The following is a 27,363-nucleotide window of genomic DNA, read 5'->3' on the forward strand; positions in this document are numbered from 1 at the left end:
CAGCCACTAACCTACTTTATAATGTCAGAAAATCACAAGCAAAACATTTTGTAGTGCATTAAAAATCAGTTTAATGTTAACTTTAAGATACTAGTGACATGTACCACTGTCTGCAGACCATCCCACTTACACCCTGCATGATGCTGCCAGCTTCTCACTTATTCTCTGCTTGGAATGCCCATTTGGGGAACTTCAGCTTCATACTGGAAATTAAAACAGCACAAAATGATCCTAGAGCGATAGCTTAGGGCTCCATCTCATCTCACAATACAAACTAACAAGAATAATGAAGAGCAGAGTACGTAAAGATGTGTGGGCTGAAGAACAGACAAAGCAAGGTGCACAAATGCCATCGATGTTCACTACTCTTATGCACCGGATGTCTGCCATGAACAATGCTTTTTACTGCCCCCTACATGGCATAATTTTGAATGCACCATAGAAATACAGTGAAAATGCAAGTGCTCACATTGCCTGCAGGTTAACACAGAGGTGACAGCATCTAAGAGTTGCTCCCCTGTTAGCCAGGATGGGCAGGTTGTCCCAAGAGGATTACCATAGGTACAGTGGGCTCCACCTATGTTTATTGCCTCAAAAAAGTGGGCAAAGTGAGGCCATTAAATGGAGGGAAATGAAGGACCACTTTCACTCAACCGGCAAGTGGTGGCAAAGGGTAAAGATCAGGTTGTAGATTGTTTTTCAGGATGCAAACAGAGCTGCTGCGCAGGGAAAGAAGAGTGAGTTCAGGAGGCTGCCAAGCTAACTGAAGCAACTGTTTGAACTTGAGCTCTGGGAATATGGGTGACAAACTGGAGTACACCCAAAAAGGGCTCACAGAGCACTTCTGGGAAAAATCTGGTCAAAATTATCTGCGGGACCAGAACTGAGGATACCAAGAAAAACAAGAAATGCCACTTGTTCTTCTTTATGAAACTTCACTCAGCCCACTCCCCATTGGTAGAGCTTTGGGACTCAGAAGAGAACCTCAAAGTGGGAAACAGCAAGTCATGAAAGTTGTGATTGACGTTTGCTGCAAGCTCTATATATTGAAGTCATCAAAGAGAAACCAGGCAGACAGTTGCCTAGAGGTCATTTCAGACACTGAGGGGTATATTTACAAGAACTGCCTCTGACTAGGGTTAGAGTTAGTTAGCGGCAGTTTCCTTAACGAGGCCTTTTGCCAAAAACCATTGCCCATTTAGTGATGTATTTACAAGAAGTTGCTACATGGCCATAGTATCAGCTAACGTATCAACAACAAGGGGGAGTTAGAAGGGCAATATATTATGGGGTCCAGTGTGTCAACCCTTAGACCATAGCTACAAACAAAAAAGGATACACTGTTCCCCAGAAGGGAAAGGAATCGGAGAAACCAAGCGGAAAAGATAAGGTAGGAGGGGGAAAGGGGGGAATCCCCCTTTCGAAACAAAAACCCTCACACACCCAGCAAGCTAGGTGTCATGCTTCATCATCTGGGTTCTGCTCCTCGTCAGACTGGCGCTGCAATGTCTGACGGGCACCCGTAAAGGGGCTCTTTACCGGAGATCTTTTGTTCCTGCCAGTTGGTGCATGTGGGTATGAGGGCTTTAGGTGGGGTGTAGACGTGAAGTGGTGCAAGATTAAAAAAGGTTGGTGAGTCCACGACAGTTTTATTGGTGTGGTACACTACCTTAATAAAAACAGTGAGGTGACAGAGCACGCTGGTGCGAAGATCCAGTGGTGTCTATCTTACCTAAAGGTCGACATGGACATGTTTCATGCTATTGAAGCAATTCGTCAGGACCTACAATTAAAATTAGAAATGAGTTCTACAAGGTAGGGAAGGGGAATACTACCTTCCTCTGGAAGTTGAACTACAGGCCAGATGGTCCTGCTCAGTCCAAATGGGACCTAAGAAAGGGCGACAAAAGGGAAAACAGTAAACCCAAAAGAACGCACTTATAGAAGACTTAGGTCACAACCGCCTGGTATACACTATCTCTGGCTACAGGTCAGGGGTGTGTGGATACCCCAACCTATGCCGTGAAATACATAGAAGTAAAGGAGTGATAAAAACAATGCTGCAGAAAATGGGAGACTTAAGCAGAGGCTGAGGAATCTTGCAATGGGTAACCGTGTCACAAGAGTGCACTATGATGTAAATACTGCGCAAACAGATTAGAATGGGAGTACAAACTTAAAAATTAAAAATCCTGTATTACAATGCCTCACCCTATTGAGACTGACAATGGCTTCTCCGGTCTTCTCTGGCAGATATGGCACCAGTAGTTGGTACCCTGGAGTGAAACGGGAGACAATGTCAGGAAGAGCAGTCACAGGGATCCACAAACTAGTTAGCAGGCCTCCGGATCAGGGGCCAAAATGTGAGACCCATGCCGCGGCTCAATTATTTTCACAAGCCGCAAGGCAGGAGACTGACGGATCACTCGCCAGCCTTGTGCTCCTGGGGGACGCGGGCGGCCACGGGATTCCCGCACCACACACCCCCACTGAACTGGAGAGGTCAGCGAACCGGCAGCGCCGGGCGCCCCGTAGGCCGCAATGACTACCCCAGGAGCATCACAGGAGACGATAGTTGCCTGGTCATGCAGTATGGAGGGAATAAAGGAGGCCCGCAAATTGAAAGCACTCAGAATGGCACCCAGGATGCTGAGAGCCTACGATTGAAAAAGCTCCTAGAGTGAGATCAGCCATCGTGGAGCCTCTTATCTGTCCGTAGAACGGATCGCGCCGTTACACCTACCCACAACGTCGGGGTCAGAGAGAAGCTGGGACACCGGTGTGTGTGGGAACGGTGCTTTTAAGTTCATGGTGTCGGCTGTCTCGTGGGTACCCACGTGATGTGAGGGGCGGGGCCACAGGGGTCGCGTCTACGTGTGGGCGTGGTTCACGTATGCGTTACTCCTAGAGGACTTCTACGGGTAGTTCGCCTCACCACAGCAGCCATCTTGGAGTGTATGGCCAATAGTATCAGCTACCCATGGTGAAAACTGCCACTAACACTAGCGTCAAGATGATAAAAAGTTTGAGGTCAGAGAGAGAAAAGTGACGAAAGGCCAATTAGAGACAAAAAAACTCACGTTTGTCAGCCCAACATTACTTTTTTTGCCTCTAGAGACCGAAATTGCCTATAAGTCCACCTTCAATGAAAAAAAAAGTAAAAACAATAATAATAATAAATAATAATAATAATCACATTTATAAAGCGCATGGTTACACTCGGCCAGTGGGTCCCCGTGCTGCGGTGTCACTGCAAGAAATCCAACTGAACGCCTCTATCCTACTTATCCCGGGGGAAAAGGTAAGTCTTCAGATCTTTCCTGAAGAAGCTCTCTCGATCCTCCATTCGGGGGTTCACGGGGAGGCTGTTCCAGTGCTGGGCTCTCTCAATCGCAGGAACGCACACCAAACCCTTCCCACATGATCTTAATTGGCGAGTAGGCGCATAGGGGGTGAGTAGCTCTGACAAATAGAAAGGGGCCGTCCCCTTCAGAATGCGATGGCACACACACATCGTCTTAAACAGGACTCTCTCCCTTATCGGCAGCCAGTGGAGAGCAGCCCGCGCTGCCTTCGCCGAAGCCCTCCTCAGCCCTCCTCAGCGCATAAGAACCAGACATGCTGTTGCATTCTGCACCCCCTGAAGATGGAGCATACACTTCGTCGTGGCCCCCAGATAAAGAATGTTACCATAATCCAGGCGTGATGTTACTAGGGCATGGACCATTGTCTTCCTAGCAGCCGTTGGTAGCATATCCAGGGTTTTGCGGACGACCTTCAGGACTCCAAAACAGGCGCCTGCCACCCGCCTGGTTTGGTAATCAAAAGAGAGCCTTGTGTCCAACCACACCACCAGATTCATGGCCTGCCTACAGGGAACAGGCGTAGTCCCCAAGCTCTGTGGCCACCAGACAGATGACCAAACCGCCGGAGCTCGCCCCACCACAAGCACCTCGGTCTTATTGCCATTCAACTTCAGGCAGTTGTTAGCCATCCAAGCTTCTAGTTCTTGAAGGCATGCTACGAAGTTGCCGGCTGCCGTATCCGGTGCCTGTGTGAGGGAGACCACCAGCTTCGTGTCATCTGCGTAGGACACGACCCTGATCCCAAATCCATCAGCGATCTCCGCTAAAGGAGCCACGCAAAGATTGAATAGGGTCGGGCTCAGGGTCGAGCCCTGCGGTACTCCCTGTCTTAACTCGATGACTTTTGAGTAATGGGATCCCTGTCTCACCTGGAAACTGCGCCCCGACAGGAAGGATTTCAGCCAACTAAGGACACTATCCGACACACCTCCATTCTTCAAACACTGCACATGATGGGCAACAGTGTCGAAGGCAGCACTTAGGTCCAACAGGATCAAGGCCGCTGTTTGGCCTGCATCCACATACTGCCTGATGGTCTCAGTGGCAAAAAGCAGTGCGGATTCCGTAGAGTAGCAGGCATGGAAACCGGACTGAGTGGGGTGCAGAAGATTACATCTCCCAATATGCGCCATCAGCTGCATATTTACCACTTTCTCTGCAACCCTGGCAAAATATGGCAAGAGGGAGATTGGGCGAAGATTCTCCAGTTGGTCTTGGCCTACATGAGGTTTCTTGGGGAGTGGTAGTACCACAGCTTTCTTCCAACATCCAGGTACTGTGCAGGTCCTAAAAGAAGTCTCCACCAAGTGTCTCATATATGGCTCCAGGGAATCTAGACTGCCTCTCAGTACCTTGGGGGGCGCCGGATCTCTAGGAGAGCCCGATTTTATATTCGCACAGATTTGAATTAGCTCTTCCGGGTAGGACATGAAGAAACTCTTCAACTCTTCGCCCTCACAGATATACTCTGTCTCCTTCACCTCCTCCTTTCCAAACCGGGCTGAGTCAGGGAAGGTGGAGTATATTTTCTCCACTTTGTCCGAGAAGAAATCTGCCACATGGTTACATTGCTCTTCTGATCCCACAGTCGGAGCCGCTGATGCAGACAAGGAGGATATCTCCTTATAGACCCAGAACAGTTCCCATGTAGAGTTACCCGCTGAACCTATTCTCTCCAGATAGTATCCTGCTTTAGCTTTCTTGATGAGCCCACGGTAGCTCTTCAATGCCTCTTTATATTCCCTCCTCCCCTGGTCCAAAAAATCTTTTCTCCACCGTCTTTCCCTACGTTTACAGTCTGATTTCGCCGTCCTTAGGGTGTCAGAAAACCAAGGAGCCGATTTCTTTGCTCTGCCCGGTAATTTAGATGACCAGGGGGTGGTGCTATCCAGGGCTTCCGTAATCCACCTATCTAAGTTCATACATGCCCCTTCAAAATCTGTGCGGCCCGGTGGGCCCCCCACCAAGAGGGCACTACTAAACGTTTCCTGTGAAAAGCCCGCCCATTTCCAACACACTAATCCCCTTTCTGCTTTTTCCCTTATCTTTGGCCCAGACAGTCTCATTGCAAAAGGGACCAAATAATGATCCGTCCATACAACCAAGAGAGGGGGGTAAACAACTATATCCCTCCAATTTGCAAAGAGGGGGTCCAGCATATGGCCCTTAAGGTGGGTAGGGGAGTCAGAAATAAGGCTAAGTTGTAGCATTGCCATTTCCTGACAAAGTTCACCCACCACCGCACCGCAACCATCATCGAAATGTAAGTTAAGATCGCCCAGCACTAAAATCTTATCATACCGTATTGCCGACTGAGTAAGGTAATTAATCAGACTAGGAGAGAAGCCGTTGGCAGGGCCAGTAGGTCTATAGATCAGGAGCCCTTTCACAAGATAGTTGGAATCTGCCTTAATCGTGAAGATCCCTGCCTCACTATCGGCAATAGCGATAGGTTCGATAAGATGCTTGGATAAGATGTTTAAAAATAATCGCCACTCCACCACCTCTGCCAGACGCCCTATCTATTCTGGTGATCGCATAGCCGCTGGGTAGAGCCTCAACAATTTCTGGCTCCGACTCTCCGTCCAGCCAAGTCTCAGTGAGGAACATTACATCTACCTGACCATCTACCAGCTGGTCGTAGACCTCCAGTCTGCGATTCCTAAGTGACCGGCAATTCAGCAGGCAACAGTTCAGGAGAGGGTTCAAGAGAGGGTTTATCTTGTCCCCCTCACTCCTCGCTCTAAATTTGAACGAGCAATGACTACAAACCCCACTCTTCCCACCTCCCGTCATGCTGTGCCTGCACAGTTCAGCAATTGGGGGGCGCAAACCAAGCAGTTCCCAGGAGCTGTACTGACGCTTTACTGTGGCACGACCAGGGGTTCTGGCTCCAGGCCCTGGCCGGCCTCGGACGGGCGCAGACGGACTTGCCTTAGGCGCGCCCACTGCGCGCATCTGCCGCGCTGTCGCTGGAGCATCTAAATAAGTAGCTGCCTACTCCCCCGCAACTAGACCGCTAACCGGTCTACCGGAAGTGCCTGGCTCTCCCTACCTCGCCCTCCACGCAACGGTACTGGTTACCGCGTTGGACCGGGGAGGGTAGGAGTGTAGATTGAGCCTAGGTCACCGAGCCACAGAAGGTAAGAGTGTCCTCAGTGCTTGCCCCCACAGTGTACCCAGTTTAAAATGCCAGAAAGTAAAAATACAAAAGCAAAATTAGTTCGTGATTAAAAGAATGCATCCAGCAATTAGCAAGTAGCATTAAAGCAGTCAAGGGCCCTGCCACAGCCCCACTCACCCCAAATGCGCCCACTGTACCACACACCTTTAAAACAATGGATTGCAGAATGGAGCAGCCAGGGCCAAGTGCAGCACAGATCAACAGCCCCCCTCAAGCTCCCCAACAGGCTGGATGACTAGCCAGAGTCCCAGGGGAAGAGGAAATGCAGCTTCAGGGCTACATATATGAAAAGAGGTGCATATCTGGGAAAAAACAGTGATACATCACTTTTCGTAGAGTCCTCCTTGCAACACCTTAGCAGCCAAAACCTTGAAAGCGTGGACAGTCTCCGGGGCCCAGAGGCCTCGCTGGGTCTACGTCTGTGACCTGGAGTGGGAGGCAGAGGTGCTGTGGAGTTGCTGGGCCGTGGTGATAGACATCGAGGCATTAGCGATCACCCTTACTTTGTGGTGAAGTCTGGCAGGGTGCACAGAGACACTATGCTGACCTGTATTAGAAGACCTCCTGCCGCCCCTTGGAGCTGTGAACGGTAGAGGTGCTCTTGGGCACCAATGTAGAGTAGTCTGCATCACATACCAAATGCCACCACTATACCGGAGTACATGGAGGAGATTACTAATGGTGGGCCGCCCCTCTCTACATCACAGGCCGGGGGATGTTGCGCTGGCCGGATGCTGTGGAGGGTAAGGCCCCTGAGCTGCGCTGAACTTGTGTTGTGGGAGCGCTGCAACTTCATGCCTAAAAGGGCACTGTACCCAGGCTTGAGAAATCCTGCCTGGATGAGGCTCCTGCTGGCTGAGTCACAGATTTGGAGAGAGTGCAGCTCATTGATCCTGAGTGTCAATAACCAGGTAAGGAGAAGGTGGGGTACGTAGCGGAGGAGTCCCTAGGGTCAAGTTGGGCCCAGGCCTAGCACCTGTGGGTTACGCACATCGTGCCCTGAGCTGAGGTTGAACTACATCACTGAAGGCACCTCACAAGACTATTAGGGGACCCCACTAATTTGCTCAAGTCACTGAGATTGGCCATTGGTGGCAGTGGATGCCAGGGGCAAAAGGCCGGTTCAGGCTCAGGCCCTTGGGTATGCAGCTTGATTTGCCGTTACTCACTCGAGAACTGGGGAACATGAAATCCGTTTGCCACTGTTATATCGGAAGAGGCAACTGGGTGGTGCTGCCTTTCCTTGCCTCCAGCTAGTTTCCTAATGGGTGCATGGGGGACTATCCCTTAGTGGACATCCTCTCGCCACAGTGCTGCGTTGCCTGGTTGCTGCTGCTGTTGTCCCCATTTGCTGCTGCAGGTTCCTCTGACCCAGAGATCAGGTGTTTGAGTCCCTCCTCCAACCACAGGCTCCTGCCTGCGCCTCATCCCCGGTGGTTTAGTGGTAGAGTGTCAGTGCTCTGTCCTCCTATCCCTCTTTTCTGTGGTTCCTGTCCATCTTTCTGCTCTTCTCTATTGCTTTTCTACTTTTGTTTTTTTTCAACTACAGCCACACCACCGAACTCTCCTGGACCAACCATCAGGGCTTACATCACACATTCACCATGCCCACCGTACATCATCGACATCATTTCCCCCCGTCGCATCTAGATCAAGGCCACCGAAGAACTTCCCATCAACTCCCTCAGCAGCACCACTCTGCCAACGCTTACAGACGCCAACACTGCAGTGCGCAACCTCCACTGATGGATCTCCAACTGCGCTGACACCATGGTACCTGTCAAAAAAAGACCAAGCAAACAACACTCCAAGAAAGCCAACTGGTTCATTCCCACCCTCCACTAGTACAGATGCACCTGCATACATCTTGAGTAGAGATGGAGCCACAACAATACCCCTGAAACTCACACAACCTTCAAATTCGCCGTCAATGCACACCACACAGAGAAAGAGGAAATATCCTGGATTGATAGATTTTGTGCCGGTACGTCTCACTTTCTGCACAACATCAATTAACGCTGCAACACCATGGCGCAAGGGTGCCTGCGTTGGTGCATGGCAGCCATTGGGCATCAATGCAGGGGAAAAATACAGGGGGGCTTATTCATGAGCCCCTTCCGATAGTTTAAAGCCCCTGGTACGTCATTTTCTTGATGTACTTGCAGCGTTAATTTTGCACTACGTTGCGCAGTATTTACAAAGTGACACATCTAGGCATAAACATGACCTTGAAAAGCTGTGCGCCACATTTTACCTCCATCAGGTATGATGTATGCAGGGTGGGAATTACCATGCAACAAAGCCTCGTAGGAGTGGTGCAGTGCAATCGATCAGATTTCACTGTGGCAATTCTAGGATGCCACTGTGTCAAAACCTTACGCATGCCTCATGGTGGGCATAATGGCGACGCAGTGCCATAGGAATAGGCCTGCCCCATGCATTGCTGGAGTTATGTCATGCCTGCAACACAACTGCAGCAATACATGACTTTAGCGCTGACAGATATGTCAGGATTCATTGATTGCGACATGGACTGCAGTACAGTAAATGCGGTGCATCCATGGTGACGCAAGGAGGGCACAGAGAAGAGTGTAGCAACGCTGTTCTGTTGCAGTGATGCAACACTTTTCATGAATGAGGCCTAGGAATGCATCCTATCTCATTGATAGGGCGCATTCCTGACCTTTACTTTTGGTGCAGGGCAGGGCAGGGCAGCAATGTTCCTTGCAGAGCAATCCAGCTCCCAAACTACAAGCCCAAGTGTTTGCACCAATTTTAAGACCAGCTATTTTTTGGCCCTAAAAAACTGCCTCTAACTGAACCTAGACTCAGTTTTTTCAGTTTTGCAACATACAAGGAATTCCTTGTAAATATCACAAAGTGTGCTTAGCTGCAGTTTTTTCATGGGAACGCCTACTTTGCATCTCATTTTCGTTAAGTGCCGCTAACAGAAGTGGTGATCTTGAAAATTCACGTTTATGTTGGAAAAGTGCCACTAACTGCAGTTAGCGGCAACTTGTAAGTAAGGCAATAAAAAAAGTCTGCCATAACATCAAAAAATATACACTACGGCAGCATTAGGGCCCTATAAACATGCCTCTGAGTTGAAAAAAGAGAGTGGGCCTGAAAACACCCTTTAATCTGGAAGAGCTGCACTTTGCTGCTACAACCTCCAAGAAAGGTAAGACCCTTGGGCAGTGACGCCCTCCCAGTGGAACTCTGTGTCGAACTGTGAGAACTAATCATTCCGTATCTGCAGGATATCTACGAGGAAATAGCGGGCAAAGCAAATTGCTGAAATGCCTGTGTGAAGGAATATTAATGTTTTGCATAAGCAGAAGTGTGAGAGAGAAGATCTGTAGCACTGGAGGTCAAGCTTGCATTTCAATGTGCACTACAAAATCCTAGTGAAGGTGATGTCCATCCGTCTGAAGATGGCAATAGCAAAGATAGTCCACCCACCCTGACCAGTCCTACGGGATACCGGTCTGACTGATAGCGGACAGTCTTGTCCAGGTTTGGGACACAATCACGTATGTCAAAAGGTTCATGCCTCCTTAGTCAGTCTAGACCAGGAAAAGGCCTTTGACAACATCTCCCTAGAGTTCATGGGCTCGACACTCAAGGCAATGGGACTGGGTGACTTCTGCGACGTAGTAACCACAAAGTATAGAGATATCTCTGGAAGAGCGTTGGTTAATGGATGGAAAATCAACCCCTTCCTTGTTCCTTTCCTGTTCTATTGGGTATTAGGCAGGGCTGTCCACTCTCACTACTTCTGTTCATTTGTGTTATAGACCTCTTCGGAGAACACATGAAACAAAACAGGAACATCAGATGTGTGACAGAATCAGGCAACTTCGGAAGGGCGAAGTAAAAATGCTCCCTCAGTATGGATGTTGTTTCAGTCTTCTGGGTGTATGGTCACTCGGTGAAAGAGCTGAAAAAGATGTGCATCTAGTTAGGGAAGGCACCAGGAGCACATTTCAACAGCCCCAAGTCGGTAACCTTGCTCTTCAGCCCCTGGACCTCCCAAAAGCCACTGCCGTTGCCCATCAAGCATGATTTCGTGAATATCCCTGAAGTCTGATTTGGTAGAGATGGTGGAATGGAGAAGACGTGGATGAGTGACTGGTGAAACAGGAGCTAGGACTCTGGAGACTCTGGAAGTTGAAAATTTGAGGGAAGTCTTTGGTCCTGCAGAATGAGACCTTTCTAGTGCTCCAGTATGTCGCTCAATTGTGGCCAGTGCAGCCTTGAATGGCCAAGGACATCACAAGAATGATTGTGTAGTTCATATGGAACTCCAAGATTGACAGAGTGAACAGAGAGGTGATGCTCAAAACCCACGGCAAGGGAATGCCCGATATCAACACCATCCTGAGGGAAATCTGTGTGTGTGACTTCTTGAGGAGCACCATGAGAACTAAAGATGGAAGTCACAATAGCTTTCTGATGGCATGCGTCTTTATACTACCAATGTGGAGGTGCCTCGGTGGGCAGAGTGGATGAGCTCCATCCCCTGCAACTGGGATACCCTGTGGTTCTACAAGGAAGTTCATCAAGGAGTTTGGTCTGGAGACTTCCCCCACAAACCAGTGGAGTATGAATATTGCCAAATGACTGACCCTGCAAAGGACAACAGGGAACAGATAGGGGTCTTCTCCTCTGCAACTGATGAGCACGTGGGAAAGAATGTCACCTCCAAATGGCTGTCCAACCACCACAAGAACACCACTTGGATGGCCTTGCAAGAAAGTCTGCCAGTGAGAGCCTTCATGAATGCAAGAGGGCTCAACATATCCAAGCCATGTGCAAGGGGATTCACTGCAGTCTTGGTGACCTACCATATCTTCTAGGAATGAGCCTATGCTCAGGGACTGCTGAGGCCCCTAAACCCACGACATGCATCACCACAGACTATGTAATGTATGGTGTATTTCTAGGGACTCACGCACACGGAGACCTACAGGAATGCTGGAGGCTCCTGTGCTAATGTAAAAATGTTCCTCTGTTTTCCAGAAACCACTTGCTAGTAGCGTAGAAGGAGATATCTACCCCGGCCTACCAGAAGATGATCCACAGCCTCCTGGATGACTATGCTGTAGATCTAGCAAATTAAATCTCACAATAATTAGCCCAACCTTTTTACACGAGGATGTACTCCACTGGCTTGATCATTTACCTCTGCATTATAACTTTATAACTTTTATTATTTTTTATTATTTATAAACTAAATTTATAATAATAAACTTTATAACTTGGCCCTCCAATGGAAGTATCTTTATCCCATTGAGGAGAAAGAGAGTTAGCATTTCTTTTACTGATCAATTTAATTAACAGTGCAACCATTTGGCCACCAGGAATTGCTGGCCAATTTCAAGGGTGTTTATTACAAATTAGAGTTTAGGTTTAAGTAGATCACTGTTAAAATCAAACTGAATGGATACAGTATAGCAACAAGGAGGCCTAGCCTCCTAAAGAAATTCAAGCAAACAATAGTCAAACAAATGAGCAGCTCTGTGGCCGAAATACAAAACAACATTAAGCTTTGATGGTCGGAATGCAAAGTAGTCTGATCTTTCCCAGGCATTAGCACTGCAGTCCTCTTCCATACAAACTAAGGCACATGATTGCTCATAACACAAATCTACAAAAGACAATGGGGATTAGACAAAAAGGTACAAGGACTATTAGCCATAGCATTGCAGAAGTTCAGCTTAGAGTCTTCAAGGCTTCGGGAAGTGTCGGTCTAAACCCCACTTAGGGAAATTATTGTGTCATAGAAAATGTCTTCAAAAGTCCATTTAAGGGGTCACGGGAATTGGGAAAATTGGTTCAGATTGGAGTCCAAAGGAAGGCTGTGCAGGGTATATGCAGAAAGAGTTTAGCAAAGGATTTCAGCATGCGGTCTGGAAAGAAATCTAAAGTGATCTGCCCCTCCATCAACAAATTATAATCCATGAAGTTTTTCGTCAGATCCCCTTTAGGTACATCGTCAATATTAATCCATTGTGTTTATTTCAAAACTCCTTGTAGTTGCACACGGTATTTAGACTGAAACATCGTAAGGAAGTCACACACTGAACATGGGATTCTCGCCTCAGTCCCACACTTATGGATAAAGTCAACAGTCCATTGTTTGTAAACAAAGTTCTCATGTGCTCGTCATTGGAATCTGTTCCCAGACATTTATCTCTTACTTGCTACAAGAAATTTATTAATTCAGACTAACAGTTGGTGAGAACTTCTGCTAAGAAACAAGCCAGAAAAATGCAGAAACGCAATAAATTCTCATGGGACCACGAATTAGGCCATTGGTGTAAAACAGCTAGCTTAACACATTAAATCTATAATACACATTTAGCATGTGTGCAAACATTTAAGAATTTAAGTATATATTATTTCTATAGTTTTTTAGCCCTCTATATCATACAGCAAGCAATGAAACTGCACAACAGTAAGTATGCTTGGGAACTATTTTTATGAATATATACGCGTAACATTACTGCATACATTACTGCAATGTAATTGTTGAACCTACATTAGCCTTCTACATATACAAGGTTCATTTGGAGCCATAACCGGCATTTCAAGCAGTTACACCGACTACATTGCACACATTTATGAATCAAGTGAAAAAGCTTCAGCAATAAAATGAAAGAATGGTTGAAATGGGAATTACATTACAAATGTCTCATTATTCAACATACTATGTGTTATTTCGTATAAATCCTTTAAAGTAATACCAATCACAGACGTGTATTTATACGTGTTAGTCGCTTTATAAGCATATTCCTTTCATTCAGAGACATCTTTTATTAATAAAGATGGATATTACTTTAATCATCAAATGCATTTCTCTTGACATTAGTAAAACATTAAGGGGCTTATTTACAAGCCCCTTGCACCACTTTTGCGTAATTTTTAACATGGGAAAAGTGAAGCAAACGTGGCGTACGGGGCTTGTAAATAAGCTCCTAAATGTGAAACCCAAACTTTAGGTAAAGACTCTCAGCATTATCAGTATCAAGTTTAAAGTTTGTTAGAAATGCAAAGACACGAAGGAATCATGTGCAAAGTGAACTTTAATTTTGTGTGTCAAGAATCGTTTTGGGGTTTTGTGACATGCAAAAAGCAGGCAACGTTATGCCGCACCACTGTAATAGATGGATCAGATGATGACAGCGGCGGCGATGTCTGGAGACCCAAAGGGGGCCCCTGTCCTGCTGGGGGTGACTAACACTGTTTTCTCTTTTCCCCTAGAAACCAAATGGTGGTGGGGCATATTATCAAGCAGGGTGATAGGCCATTATCGCCGCTTTATCGTCCGTTTTCGGCCGCTAAGCGGCGATAATTCTATTGCCCTATTAGCAAGCTGTCGCTAACTGATGTTAGCGACAGCTTTTAGGCGATAGCGAGCGGGTTGGGGCCCACTTTGCATGTCAGCGATGTTTATCGCTAATGACATGCAAGGTGGGCGTACCAACCAGTTAGCGACTGAAAGCAGTCGCTAACGTCGCTATCGCCTATTAGCAAGGCAGGCGCAGCGATGGAAATATTCGCGCTAAGCGCGAATATCTCCAAATACTAACACCTGCCCAGACCAGTTCTTAGCCATGTTATCCAATGGGAGTTGGATAACTAAGAGCATTTCGTCGCTAATACGTGAATATCGCTGTATTCTCAGCGATATTCACGCATTTCGCCGCTATCGCTGCATATTTTAGCACAATGGAGAAAACGCTAACATATCCAGCGATAGGCAGCGATAAAAAAAATGCGCTAAGCGCTTTTTGCGATAAATATCGCTATTCCTTGGTAATATGCGACCAAGCTCGGGAAAAGGAGCAGACAGATGAAGAAAAGTGAAGTAAAGATAATGTAATATAATGTTATTGATTAACGTGACCTTTTCCATTCATAGCTAAAAGTTCAAAGGGGTACCTTGTACACATGTTAGGAAGTTCGTTACTCAGTGGAGGTCGGAGACCCTCAACAGTGGAGGGGCATCGACTCCGTCGAGAGCCTAGAACATAGTGATAGGAACTGTAATAAATCAAAAATGCCTTTAGGCTTAATGCCAGAGCTCTCAATCATGGCTCATTAACAGATTTTTGTTTATAACAGCTGTGACTGGGAGTTCTGGAGTTGAGGGTGAAAGTTTTTCACAGTGCCTGTCAGTGGGCAAAAAAGGAAACAGTAACATTTTAGTTTTACTAAATGAAGTAACACTCCATGTTAATCTTTCTTTTATTAGTGGGTAAAGCCGTCATTGTTGTTGGTCCTGTGACCCCGATTCTGGCACAACCTCTTGATGTGGGATTAAGAAGTATATGAAATTCCCGCACACACCACTATATCCTTGTGCAGATTGAAATCTGTGCAAAGAAACTTCACAATATTCCAAATATTGCAGCTCAGAATGAGAAAACACCGGTTATTCCAGTTTCATCCCCCATAATGCCCAGAATTTGGAGATGGGCAGTAGTACTGCAGCCTGTGAATTAACACCCAGGAAAATGGGGGCATGAGCATGAGGCCCTAGAGTGTTACTGTAGTACTAGTGAGTAAAACGAGCCAGAATGTTTCACAGTATGAGTACCAATTATGTGAAGCTTCAATGCTTTATTTAGTTATTAAGTAGTAAAGATGAGGAATAACTGGTGGCCATGAGACATATTCCGCTCCTCCACTGCGTTTTGTGCAGCTTGTGGCTATTGGGAATTCTGCCACCAATTAAAGCAAGGTCTTATGGCTTTACCACCCATGTTGTAATTCAGCGAACAATTTCACAGCTCCTCCAGTTGTAAAGGATCCCCTCTACTGGTCGCTCATAGAAAATCATGTTTTTTTAATCCTTCGTTCTTAATTTACCTCGCACGTAAATTAGGATTCTGAAAGTTGGGCACAGTGCATGCTCCTGCTCCAGTCATACTGATGCCAACCCAAGGCACGCTAAACTCGAGCCTGCTGCAGACAAGCGCGCAGCTCAAGTTACTGGCGTATTCATGGTGTTTGTGCATTTTCTTGAATGTGAATATTTAGTTGCTACTGCGCAAATGTTACTCAGTTTGTGTAACCTCAAAGTAAATACTTATGTACAGGGTGTGGACGGTGGTGTTGGTGACTCGGATGTTGCAGTATCTAATTTACAAGTCATTCTCTTAAGAATTTTGTATGAAAGCAGGCTGAAGCACTGCTCAACCCAGCCGACTAAGGGGAGTTTATGTAGTCCATTTTTTGTTAAAGTGCCCGACCTGAAATAATAAAAATAAATAAAAAAATATGCTTCCTCGTCCTCCGTTCTGTGATCCATCTGGAATGCAGTCAGCACAAATCCTCCTGGAACTTCAGGCAACTCCCCTCTATGAATCCAGATGCTTCTCCCATGCCGCTGATAATATGCGCAGCATGAGAGAAGCGCCAGGATTGGTTGGAGTGGGCTGCCTTGGCACTCCAGCAGGCACTAGGGGTCTGTGCCTGTTCTCCTCCCAGCTATACAACACAGCTGAGTGGAGAGGTTTAAAATGAGCATGTGTAAGAATTAAATCCAGTGTAAATGCTGATGAAATAGGATTTATTGAAGGGACACAGCAAGTGCAGTCACCCAAGGCGTGACTGCATGCAAACTGATCTAACACTCAATATTCCACAATAAACATTCTAATGGATTACAGAACGCCTGACAAAAGCAAAGATGGCACATGCCAGGCAAGTGAAAGCAGCATGCAACACACCTCCCTTTTCCAACAAATAAACAACAAAAAATAAAAGGGAATAAATGTATAACAATGAAAAGAAAAAATGAACAGGGTAACTGATAGAAATACTTCCTAAGGCAGGAAGAATCCTGCACGTTTGCAGGGCTTATGTAACGAAGTCAGCACACCTCTTTGGAGCAGGACAGTTCCAAAAGGTTCTCTTGACATGGAGAGCCACTGAGCTTTCACTCATTTCAGACGTTCAAGCGAGATTACTGTAAACCTCCCCTGGATGACTGCCTGCACACAAGTCTTTGAACCTTACAAAGAATTTACTCCCAAATTCATTATCACGCAAACACCCATGGCCACCACCCACAGGTTTGGTACACTTGGCAACCTTCCAAGGCATCCACACCTTGACATCCTGGGTAATAATACAATTTGTAAATACTTTTTGAACTCTCATCGCCTTACCAAATTTAGACATACCTTTGCTCCCGAAACCAGGTTTACAAATTCTCAACCAGTCTCCAACAACAACGCCATGAGGCTTAGTCTTCCAATTCTTATCATACCACTCTTTGTCTTGCTTCCATCTAAATCTCTCTGCCATATATCTCTCACATCACACTCTTCTTCAATACCGCTCCATTTCTCCTTAAACCATCATGGGCACAAAAGGGATGCAGGATTCCTTCCTTTCAACAGCTTGAAAGGACTAACTTCTGTGCTGGTGTGCTGGGTGATCCTGTACATCCACAGTTTTTCTCTCAAAATGCTCTTCCAATTTCCACTACAAGCATGTGCCTCCACCACATACCCCTTCAGCACCCAATTAAACCTTTCCACTTGACTGTTTTCATGAGTTTTGTATAAAGAAGTAGTCACATGCTTTACGCTAAAATGCATGAGGAACGCCTCCATTTCCTTAAATTTTAATTGAGCCGCTTTACTAAAGTGGCAGGACAATCCTCCCTAGAAAACACCTGTTAGGCCTGGCAACATTGACGGGGGATTCCCCTGTATTTTTACCTTCTCCTCCTTTTATTTTGCTGTGTGTTGGATTTCGTCTTTGCTGGTCTAGATTCTTTGGGCACTTTGCCACTGCTGTTCAGTGCCAAAGTGCAAGTGCTCCCTCTTTAAATTGTTGTTATAGATTGGTGATTCCATGTTTGGCATATTTGATTTACGTTAAGCCCCTAGTACAGTGCACTGTGGGTGCCCTGGGCCTGCAATTCAAATGCTGCTAGTGGGCTTGCGGCACTGATTGTGCTACCCACATAGGGGGCCTGTAAAATGTAACTCAAACCTGCCACTGCTGTGTCCTTGTACAGTTTTGTACTGCTATGTCGACCTGGCAAGTACACCCACTTGCCAGGCCCTAACCTTCCCTTTTCTAACCTGTAAGTCACGCCTAAGGTAGGCCCAAAGTACCCCTGTGGACAGAGTGCAGGGTATGTGTGATGTGTGTGGTATGTCCTAATACTGAAATACTGCCAATTTCGTTTCTCAATATTGCAAGGCTATCTGTCCCATAGGATAGAACGGGGAGTTAACTTATTTAGTATGCCTGAACTCAGAATGTAAAGATGCATCTTTTACTGAGGATGATTTTTACATTATCTGTTTGAAAATGCCACTTTTGAAAGTAGGTATTTTCTTGCTTAACCATCCTGTGTACCTCTGCTAGGTTTGTGCATTGACTGTCTAGTTTTGGAGTGGCAAGGGCTGGAGATGTGCATTCTGTTCAGACAGCCACTTTGGGGGGGGGGGGGGGGGTAGGTGTGTCCTGCTTTTCCAAGGTGAGTCAGGGCTGGGCTGAATAAACCTTGACTGCATTTAGAGTAGGAGGAGGAGATTCCTTTCACACCCGAATGGGCCTGGTCTGCTTTGGACAATGGAGTCTCCACCTCCTGCCGAGCAGCTGCACTGAGAGGACGGAACTGGTTTTGGCTGGGCACAGGGATTCTCTACCTCCGGAGAACAAAGGATTTTGCTGAAATATTGGGGCCCAGAACATTAGACTACTTCTGGAAATCAAGAGGATCCTCTGCCAAGAAGAAGAGCTGGGGGAAACTGGAGAAGGAGTACTGCCCCTTTGCTGTGTGATGTCTGGCGTTCGCCTGCAGTGGCTGTTTCTGCCAAGGAGAGGAACTGTGTGTGTATCCTGCTTGCAAAGTGTCTCCAAGGGCTTGAAGTGGAACTCTTCCCCTGTTCAATAGGTCTCAGGAATAGCAAAGACCTCACCATCCTTCTGGGCACTGTTTCTGGAACCACTGGTTTCGGTCTACGCATCAGAAAAGGACAACTGACTCTGTAACTGAGTGCACTGCAGGATTCCATGCCCTGAAGGCCCCGCAGAAGGCACCACCACACTTAGCACTGCATCCTCGGTCTTACCAATGCAGTCATGATGATCATCACTGAGCCGTTGCTCACACCGCATCCTGTGGGTACCGCATTCTGCACCGCCTCGCTTCACCCTGCCTTGACGTCATCGACACCGTCGCTGCCCGACCGGTATATTGACAGGCTCCATCGCCTACACCACAGCCTGCCAGCACTGCATCGAGCACAGCTTCACTCTGCACTGTAAGCCTTGGCCTCACTGACGCCGTCTGGATGATCGTCACTGAGACTCTGCCTGAACCACATCGAGAGGAAACTGCACCTTGCACCGCAACCGCGGTGGTTGCCCCAACCGGCTCGTACCAACGTGTCGGCCGCAACAAGAAAGGTACTGTTTTCTAATCTGTCTTCGCTTTAGATGACCCCGCACCGACTCGGTCAGCTGGTATTGGTAGACTCTGTCTTCTTCAGCTTCATGGTAGCACCGGATGGAGCTACTAACTCGGAAGAACTGTTTTTTTCAGCTATTTCTGCAATTTAAAAGTTATCTTGCAAAGTAAGTATTTTTGCAGTATTGTATTGTGGATTTTTGTCGTTTTGGGTCTTGTTTGGTTTAGATAATGTTTTACTTATTTTTCTAAACTGTTGTGGTGTCCATTTGTAGTGTTTTCACTGTATTACTATATGCATGTAAAAATGCTTTACACACTGCCTCTGAGATAAGCCTGTCTGCTCGTGACAAGCTACCAAGGGGGTGAGCAGGGGTTATTTTAGAAGTGTATCCCCCTTACCCTGACTTGGAAGAAGGGTCCCTATTTGAACAAAAGTGCAAACCATTGCCAACTAGAGACCCCCATTTCTAACAACACCTCTTTGAGAAACTCAATCACTGCACCAGTCATGGCATGTGGAACAAATTTGACTTCTGGCCATTTTGAATGATAAACATAGGTTTGGAAATCTCTTGGGACAACCAAAAGGATCACAACTAATACTAATGTCATATGCCTCCCAGTATTCAATGAACCGAAGACACACAATCCTTGCACACACAATATAAAACCATGGACCCTAATTGGCAATTATGATAAACATCACAAAGGGTGGTTGATTTGCTATATCAGATCAGCACATCAAAGCATGTCTCCTTCTTTTATAGAAAAAAAAATGTCATTCATCTGGGTGTAAAGCCCAATTCTTGAGTGCAACTTTGGTGTATATAATGCTTATCCACCTCAAGCATTCACGATAGACAATCTACCCACCAACAGTGTTGCAGAGTGTCAAGTCAACATAAGAAAGAAACACCAGCACACATCACTACAAGTTGCTTTTATCCTTGTGCATTCAGCACTTTTCTTTGCTTTGTGTCCTTGTACAAACAATTCTTCTTAATCCAAGGGAGTCGCATTGTGTAGAAAAATTTGATTTTTATTTCTTTTGATACAAAATGCTTACAGCCGATGCGCATTTCGACCTATTGCGGGCTTCCTCAAGGCTGTAAATCATATTAAAAAAAACAACACATTGTAACCTACTTATAAGTGATACTGTCAATTATACAAACTACCAATCCATATGTGTATAGCGGCATCACATATTCCAATCATGTGATAAGCATGCTACAAACCGACCACCAAAACTTATTTAAGAATATCCAGCGACAGAACAAGCTTTATTCGCAGCACCCAATGTCGGTTGCAACCGACATCAAAATAAATAAAAATCAAATTTCTCTACACAACGCAACTCTATTGGATTAGGAAGAATTGTTTGTACAAGGACACAAAGCAAAGAAAAGTGCTGAATGCACAAGGATAAAAGCAACTTGTAGTGATGTGCGCTGGTGTTTCTTTCTTATGCCTTCTGTGAAGATGCTGGAAATGTATTTTGTTTCCAAGGACAATCGCAGTCTCCTCAAAGCTTTGGGTGTAGTAATAACAAGAGTTTTCAGATTTAACCTGTTATAAATTAAAAGGTCAAACCATAATTTTGATGAAGAGTTGCCATTCCATGCTCTGTTGGGGATCAAATGATGCCCATGTGGCTGAATTATATTTAATCGTCATTTAGTATTACGGGATCGTTAAGGTACTGAGCGTAGTGCAATTGCAGCAAATGAAATGTACACATTGTGACTGTGGCAGTCAACCAATTCTAGGGGTGATGGTGTACAGAGTTTGTTGCAGCGACTTACCAAAGAAGGTATAAGGTCCTATCATGTGTTCATACCCAGCTTTGCCAAGGAGTACAGACATCACATTCTGTGGCAGGAATCTTGCTGGCATTGTACTTAGTTTCCATCAACAATCAGTGAGTCACCAAAGGTTTGACTACAAGTTTGAATCACCAAGTGATTTTCTGCAAGGTAGTAGCAGTGGATTACAAAACAATTAGGAATTGATGCTGTATTGTTCAGACCTGGAACCCCGAAAGGAGGGCTACTATTGCATCCTCTGGTAGAAATCAAACAATGTCAATAATGTCTGAAGTCATAGGTGCTGGAAGTAAGGGTGTGGAGGGTCCTGAAGCACCACCAAAATAACCCTACTCGAGTTCAGAAGCTGAATGAGCAATAAAGATGCTTTTACATTTTGTGTTTATCTTGTCACATTTGCTGTGCATTTTAAGACAAAAGTCAAATGCCAGGCTATATCTACAGACAAATTGCTACTTATTGTTTCAACTAAATGTGTGTTAATTTTTCTTTCTCTAACTGCAAAGTGAGAAAATGTGAAAGGGGCCTAGATAACAATCTTGCTGGGGTGCTGGGAGTTAAAGGCTGTAGGATGGCATTTTTTCTAACACAAAAAAGTAAATACTTGTAAATGAACAGTAGAAATATTTCAGAATATATCGACAGTTAGGAAAACAGAACTTTAGCATATTTATTGTAACTCTGAACTGTGATGGAAACAAAGACTTTATTAGGATAAAAACAAATCAAAACACTTTACTTGGTGATGTGCAAATGATAAATAATCGCTGAAACATGATTTCAACTCATATTAATTCGTGCGATACATATAGTTTTTATCATTCCAGCTGCACGTCTCTGCAAATTTATTGGCCAATTCAACAGAAAAGTTGCACTCTATAAATGACAGTGCGCCGCCACACAACAGCTCCAAAATGCACCACAGGATACATACCACATCCTTCCCACCGTCTAGCTGAAAGGGCGTGGCACATTTGCCCACTTTTTTTTCACGCCTTGATACAACGCATAAAACATAAATGGTAGCACCCCCATACTGAAAATTGTTCCATCACCACTGCCTGAATCATGGGCTACATTGTTTTTTTTTACAGCAAACTGGGAGGAAGTATCAAAATCCTTTTATACGCTTTCTATCAAAACCTGATTCTCAAAAGAGGGACGCCATTGCAAACTTTGTAAGGAATTAGGTGCAGCCTTGTGGTGCTGGAATGGTATTGTGTTTACCCTATTAGTTAATTCATTGAATGACAATGTTACTGTGTGGAAAATTACAAAGCACATACAGTTTGTTTGATCTATTTATAAATAAGGGTGAGACGTATATTTCGACACAGAAGGGTTGCCATCACATCCTTTGATGAGAAGGAAGTGATACCCCTTGTTGCTGAACCAAAGATTAGCAACTGCTTTTGAGAGTTTTGGAAAAACCACTTCATCCTACAGAGAGACTCTTGCCAGCTCTGGTGGGCCATTATGACACACCTTGATCAGAAATCCCGTCATCCTGTGTAAGGAGAGTGTGAGGCTAGGTTGACAGCTGCTATCAAACTGTTCAGGAGAATAAACTCAATATGCAGAGACTTATGGCGCGATCTGTTTAAACTTCAACATACACAGTTTCCTGAGTAAGAATCTGAGTGAAAGCTCTTGCACAAGATTGGGTGCATTTGTCCCATGTTGGGGTAGAGTTTCTGGCTCAACATTCAGAAAGCAAAAGAGGGCTGTAAGTAACTAGTAAGAAAAGAGGGAGATAGCACAGGTGGGAGGTGTTGTCTTATTATCGTAAGGTGCCATTCCCAAGGCTTGGCAGAGTTTCACGGTGATGCTAAAGATAGAAGGGCAGATTTACTACTTCTGGCGCATCTCTGCTAATCAGCAGGGATGCGCCAGAAGAGTTGCGATGCATCTGCCCACCCGCGCGCCACCGCTGATGCGCCGCATTTACAATGCAGCGCACTGTAGCGCACGGATGGGCAGATGCATGTCGCATCCCCCGTCGAAAAGGCGGCGCATTGCTGGAGTCGCATCGCAAGCGCAACGCCGCTCCAGCAAGGCTTTGGGGTGCCCTATCTCTAACATGCTGCATCAGCTCTTACGCTTGCTTCAAGCAGGCGCAGGGTTTTGACGCAGCATGGCCTTAAGAGTGACTGAGTGAAAACTTGTAGATTTCACTCATCCACTTTGGGGAGGCGTTCCTGCGCCGGACCCCCCCTCCCCACCCCCCCCCTGCGCCGGCACGCCTACATGTGGCGCAGGGCTTTACAACGTGACGCATCTCCCAGATGCATCACATTGTAAATACCTTGCATCATGGAGCTGGCTTTGCGCCGCCTCTGTCACAAAAGTGACGCAACGGTGGAGTAAAACTGGTGCAAGGAGCTTGTAAATCTGCCCCAGTGGATCTTAGTGCCAAAAGGGAACTCTTCAAGTCACTGGAAGCCATTACAGCGGTGTCTGAGAAGACATGACGGCACTCCTTATCCCCGAGGGACAGTTGAAATCCTGACAAACTGTGGAGATTGGCCTTGAAATGAAAGGATGGGGTGGAGACCCATGTGAAGTAAAGGAGCTCTAAAGAACTGAAGAGCAACGGTGCTGATACCAACAACAAGGCAGCTCCAGCTTTCTCAGGACGGGTTTCACTGTTTGGTGAACTCATCGCTAACACATGGGTTGCCATCCTAACCTGTGTAATTGATAAACTTGCAACACAATTTCATCCACAAAAGAGCCATCAGTGTCCTTTATTGTTTTGTGTGCATGATATTGAAAGACTATCTATATTCCGCCAAGGGCTAGGGGTAGCAATGCTAAGCAAGCAAGGAGAGCATTCTCTATCAGTTATTTATTTCCCGCAGGGTATGCCATAACAAGTTCTGCACCGCCGCCATCTCTCCCACTTGCCAGTAACACCTCGAGAGCTAGGTCAAATCTCTCATGAGCGTATTACCCTCATGTGCAAACTTCAAGTTCATAGTGGACTGACCTGTGCCCCTGTCTGCCGATCATTCCACATACACCCTGCATGATGCTGCAGGCTTCTGACTTTTTCTGTGCTCGCAATGCCCCATTATGGAACTTCGGCTCCATACTGGTCACATTACCAGGCCCACTGAGCTTGCACCAGAGCAGACTGGCCTCAGTGCACACTCTGCTCTCTGTGAGCTGCAGTGCTACTCAGAGATTGCTGCTGCTTTTAACTCCACAGATTGGTCCAGATTCCCAAGACCTGCCAGGGCATAACACAGGATGGTCACGATCACCCACTGACCACCAGGGAGTTCGAAAAGATCCTGCCACAGCACTGCCCTGTGCAATGGGATCCACTTTCCCCAAAGGAGGGGTTGTGTTTGCTGCATGCTGTGTGAGTGGGGATTCTTTGGACTTTTAAGATAAAAAGCTTCCTGTATTTTAAGTAAAAAAATGTTCAAGCAATAAAATTTAAATATTAGTTCACCGGTGAAGTTTTGAAACTATTAAAGGAAGGCCATCAGCTTACCGTTTTCAGTCTATGATTCTGACTGGGGGTCAGGAGTAGACTCGGGCAGTAAATTACATGAGTGTCCCAGACCAGCACAGGAATGAGTCAAAGGTAGAGAGTGCAACATTAGTCATGCAACACTGAAGATTCTTTTGTGCAAAAGATATACAAGTAAAAAACATGTCTCGGTCACCCCACACGCCGTTGCACTTTCTTGCGGTCAAGTATGGTTAAGGGCATGGTGCAGAGATTAGATGAACGCATTGCAGAGTCTGTAGACAGAAAGTATGTGACTCACCCGACCGCTGACGGTCTACAAGTGCTTGGGTAGTGCATCTTGAGGCTAGGCGCTTCGCAGGCTTGCTCTGTTTTTAGCTTTAATGTATCTTGCAGCAGCAGATGGTAATTCCAGGCTGTGTCCAAGTGGGTGGAGAGTCACAGACAGCTCTCATCACTCTGGCACCAAATATTTGAATACTTTCTGTAAGTCACATTGCATTACTTTAGGTACTCTCGATGGCCACACGCACCAGTCAGCGACCAGAGGAAATGCAACCCCACTCATCGACTCTCAAATTAGCAGCCCCGCTGGTGCCAAAGTATCCAGCAGCCAAATGCGGCTGCCCAAGCCCCCCGCAGGAGGCCACCTAAGAGGGCAGCCCTTTTAGATCCATTTGGGCACTTCCCCAGACCTATTCACTACTGCGGGACTCCAGGAGGAGTCCCCTTACAGGGCATGCCAGACAAATCATTTCCGGCGTGCCGTGGGGTGGGGAGTGTATTTAGGCTTCCCCCCTCCATTTTTGGTCCTCTTTGTTGCCAGGCACGCCATCTCCCACCCTAATGCATACCCGGCATGGGACAGGCAGGTGAACTGCAGAGGACGATGTAATGTTTTCTTTGTCGTTGCAGGCAGAGTTACAGGGCTATCTGGAAGCAGCTTGGGAACAGAAGGATACCTCTGCAAGAGCACAATAGGGGTGCCAGAGCTAAATCCCAGAAGCCTCATGGGAGGGTCCTGGAACAAGGACGTCGGGCCCGTTAGTCCTTCGTGTGGTTGTGGGCCGGAACAACCGGGGGCTTGCCTTGCTACGCTCCGCCCTGAAAGGGGCGTGAGTAATGAGAGACCAATGTTTCACGTGATCCAGTAAGGGGATCACCCCTTTAAGGGTAGCGCTGATTGGTTTTCCACAGTGCTTGGCTCATCAGGCGGGCAGGGCAGCATAGGTTGGTACAGCTGCCTGCCCTGGGATCGCCCGTAAGATAACCCACCGTATTTGCATACTTTTGTATGGAATAAACCTGCAGCAATATTTTCTACAAACAAAAGTAGTGTTGTTTATTTATTCATGCATGCCTACTCTGTTCTGGTGTTGGTGGGGTCTTGTGCCTATAATGGAACTATGTGTTTTCCAGAGAGGGGCTCACAGAGGGAGCACAATTTTGTTTCGAAGCATAGGACTGAAACAATGTATCCTACCGTGCTGGATCACCATAACAACCAGTTAACCAAGCCAGGATAAATTACCTTGCACGCAGAGAGGCAGTGTACAAATTAAGCACTTTGCACAAGGCTGCTTTTTGATGCTCCTCATGATCGCCAAAGTGCGGAAGGGAGCTCTGTATACACGACTAACGCATTTTAGTGGTGAGCTGATGAGAACATCAGCACTAAAATGTGCTTGTCCAACCTCTGATACGTGGTACTTGGGAGGGCTGTGTAAGGACTGTGTCAAGAAAGACTAGGACTCAGAGTAATGAGTTTACCAGTAGTCAGTCTGAACAGTTTGGAACAAATGGCATATTTTGCTTGAAAATATTTTCTTTTCTTTAATGATTATCCTTGCCTATCACCAAATGTGAGTATCGAGACATACCCATGGGTTTGTGCTAAATTTGGGTAAGACAGAGCACATTTACATGACTGATCTGGATTAATGATGGCCTCAAATGGATTACAATACTACAAAGTATGCAACATTATAATATACCCAGCTGAGAACAAGCCCCACATGCTGAAGCAGTGGACTGGTCTGCCCTTCGGGACTTGTACACTCTCAAGAACCACTTGCAGGACGACCCTATTAGGAAAGGGGTGATATCCTCTACACATAGAGTACCTATTAACAATATCCCTGATGGTCTTGGAGGCCTCAAGGGATGATGGGAGCGCAGTGGCGGCTCGTCCATGGGGGCGTTTGGGCGCCGCCCCACTGCTTTCTCACCGTGCGAGAAGGCAGAAACAAATGGTAGTTATTACCGTAATAACTACCATTTGTTTCTGCCTTCTCGCACGGCAAGAAAGCAGAAGTTAGAGTGGGCGGTGTTACTCGAGGGCAGGGGGGAGCGGCTTGCTCACTGTTGTTAATACTGTCTGTTTGGGCAGCCTGAGAGGCTGCCAAACAGACAGTATTAAGAACAGTGGGCAAGCCGCTCCCCCCTGCCCTCGAGTAACACCTCCCACTCTCCCTGTCTCTCTGTATGCTGCAGCATACAGAGAGAAATGACGTGGTTGGGGCAGCCAGCCGAACCAATCACAGCGCTGGCTGCGGTGGAGGGGAATGAGGCTGCCTGCAGCCTTCCTGATCCTGTTGACGAGAGCCCAGACCAGACGTCAGAGGAATTCAAAATCCAGGACGGCGGGAGTCGGGAGTCTGCAGTCTCGGGAGAAAAGCGGGAACTGAAGCCAAGGTAAGTTTATTTTATTATATTTTATTATTTATCGTCAACGTCGCATGTAAAGTGCTCTGACTCCGTGCACCCGGTACATGTATCAAGTGCTGTGCAGCGGCAGCGCGGGGAGAGTCGGGGAAGGTGAGGTCCAGGGCGGATCTGATGGAGTGCAATCGGCTGGGTACAGTGTTAGTGCATATCTAGGGATAGATTCCGCCTGTGTCCCGTGTTCATAGCATTTAACACAGAAAGTAAGGTTAGGGTCCGAAGATGCCACCGTTGGAACGTGATGCATTTTTTATTGCACTAATACGAGTCATTATTGTGTAGATCTGGGTGGATTTAGCATAGGTGACAAGTTAACAGAAGGTGCACCCTTCGTT

The sequence above is a fragment of the Lissotriton helveticus genome, chromosome 3_1 (assembly GCF_964261635.1).
Source record: "Lissotriton helveticus chromosome 3_1, aLisHel1.1, whole genome shotgun sequence".
Taxonomy (NCBI): domain Eukaryota; kingdom Metazoa; phylum Chordata; class Amphibia; order Caudata; family Salamandridae; genus Lissotriton; species Lissotriton helveticus.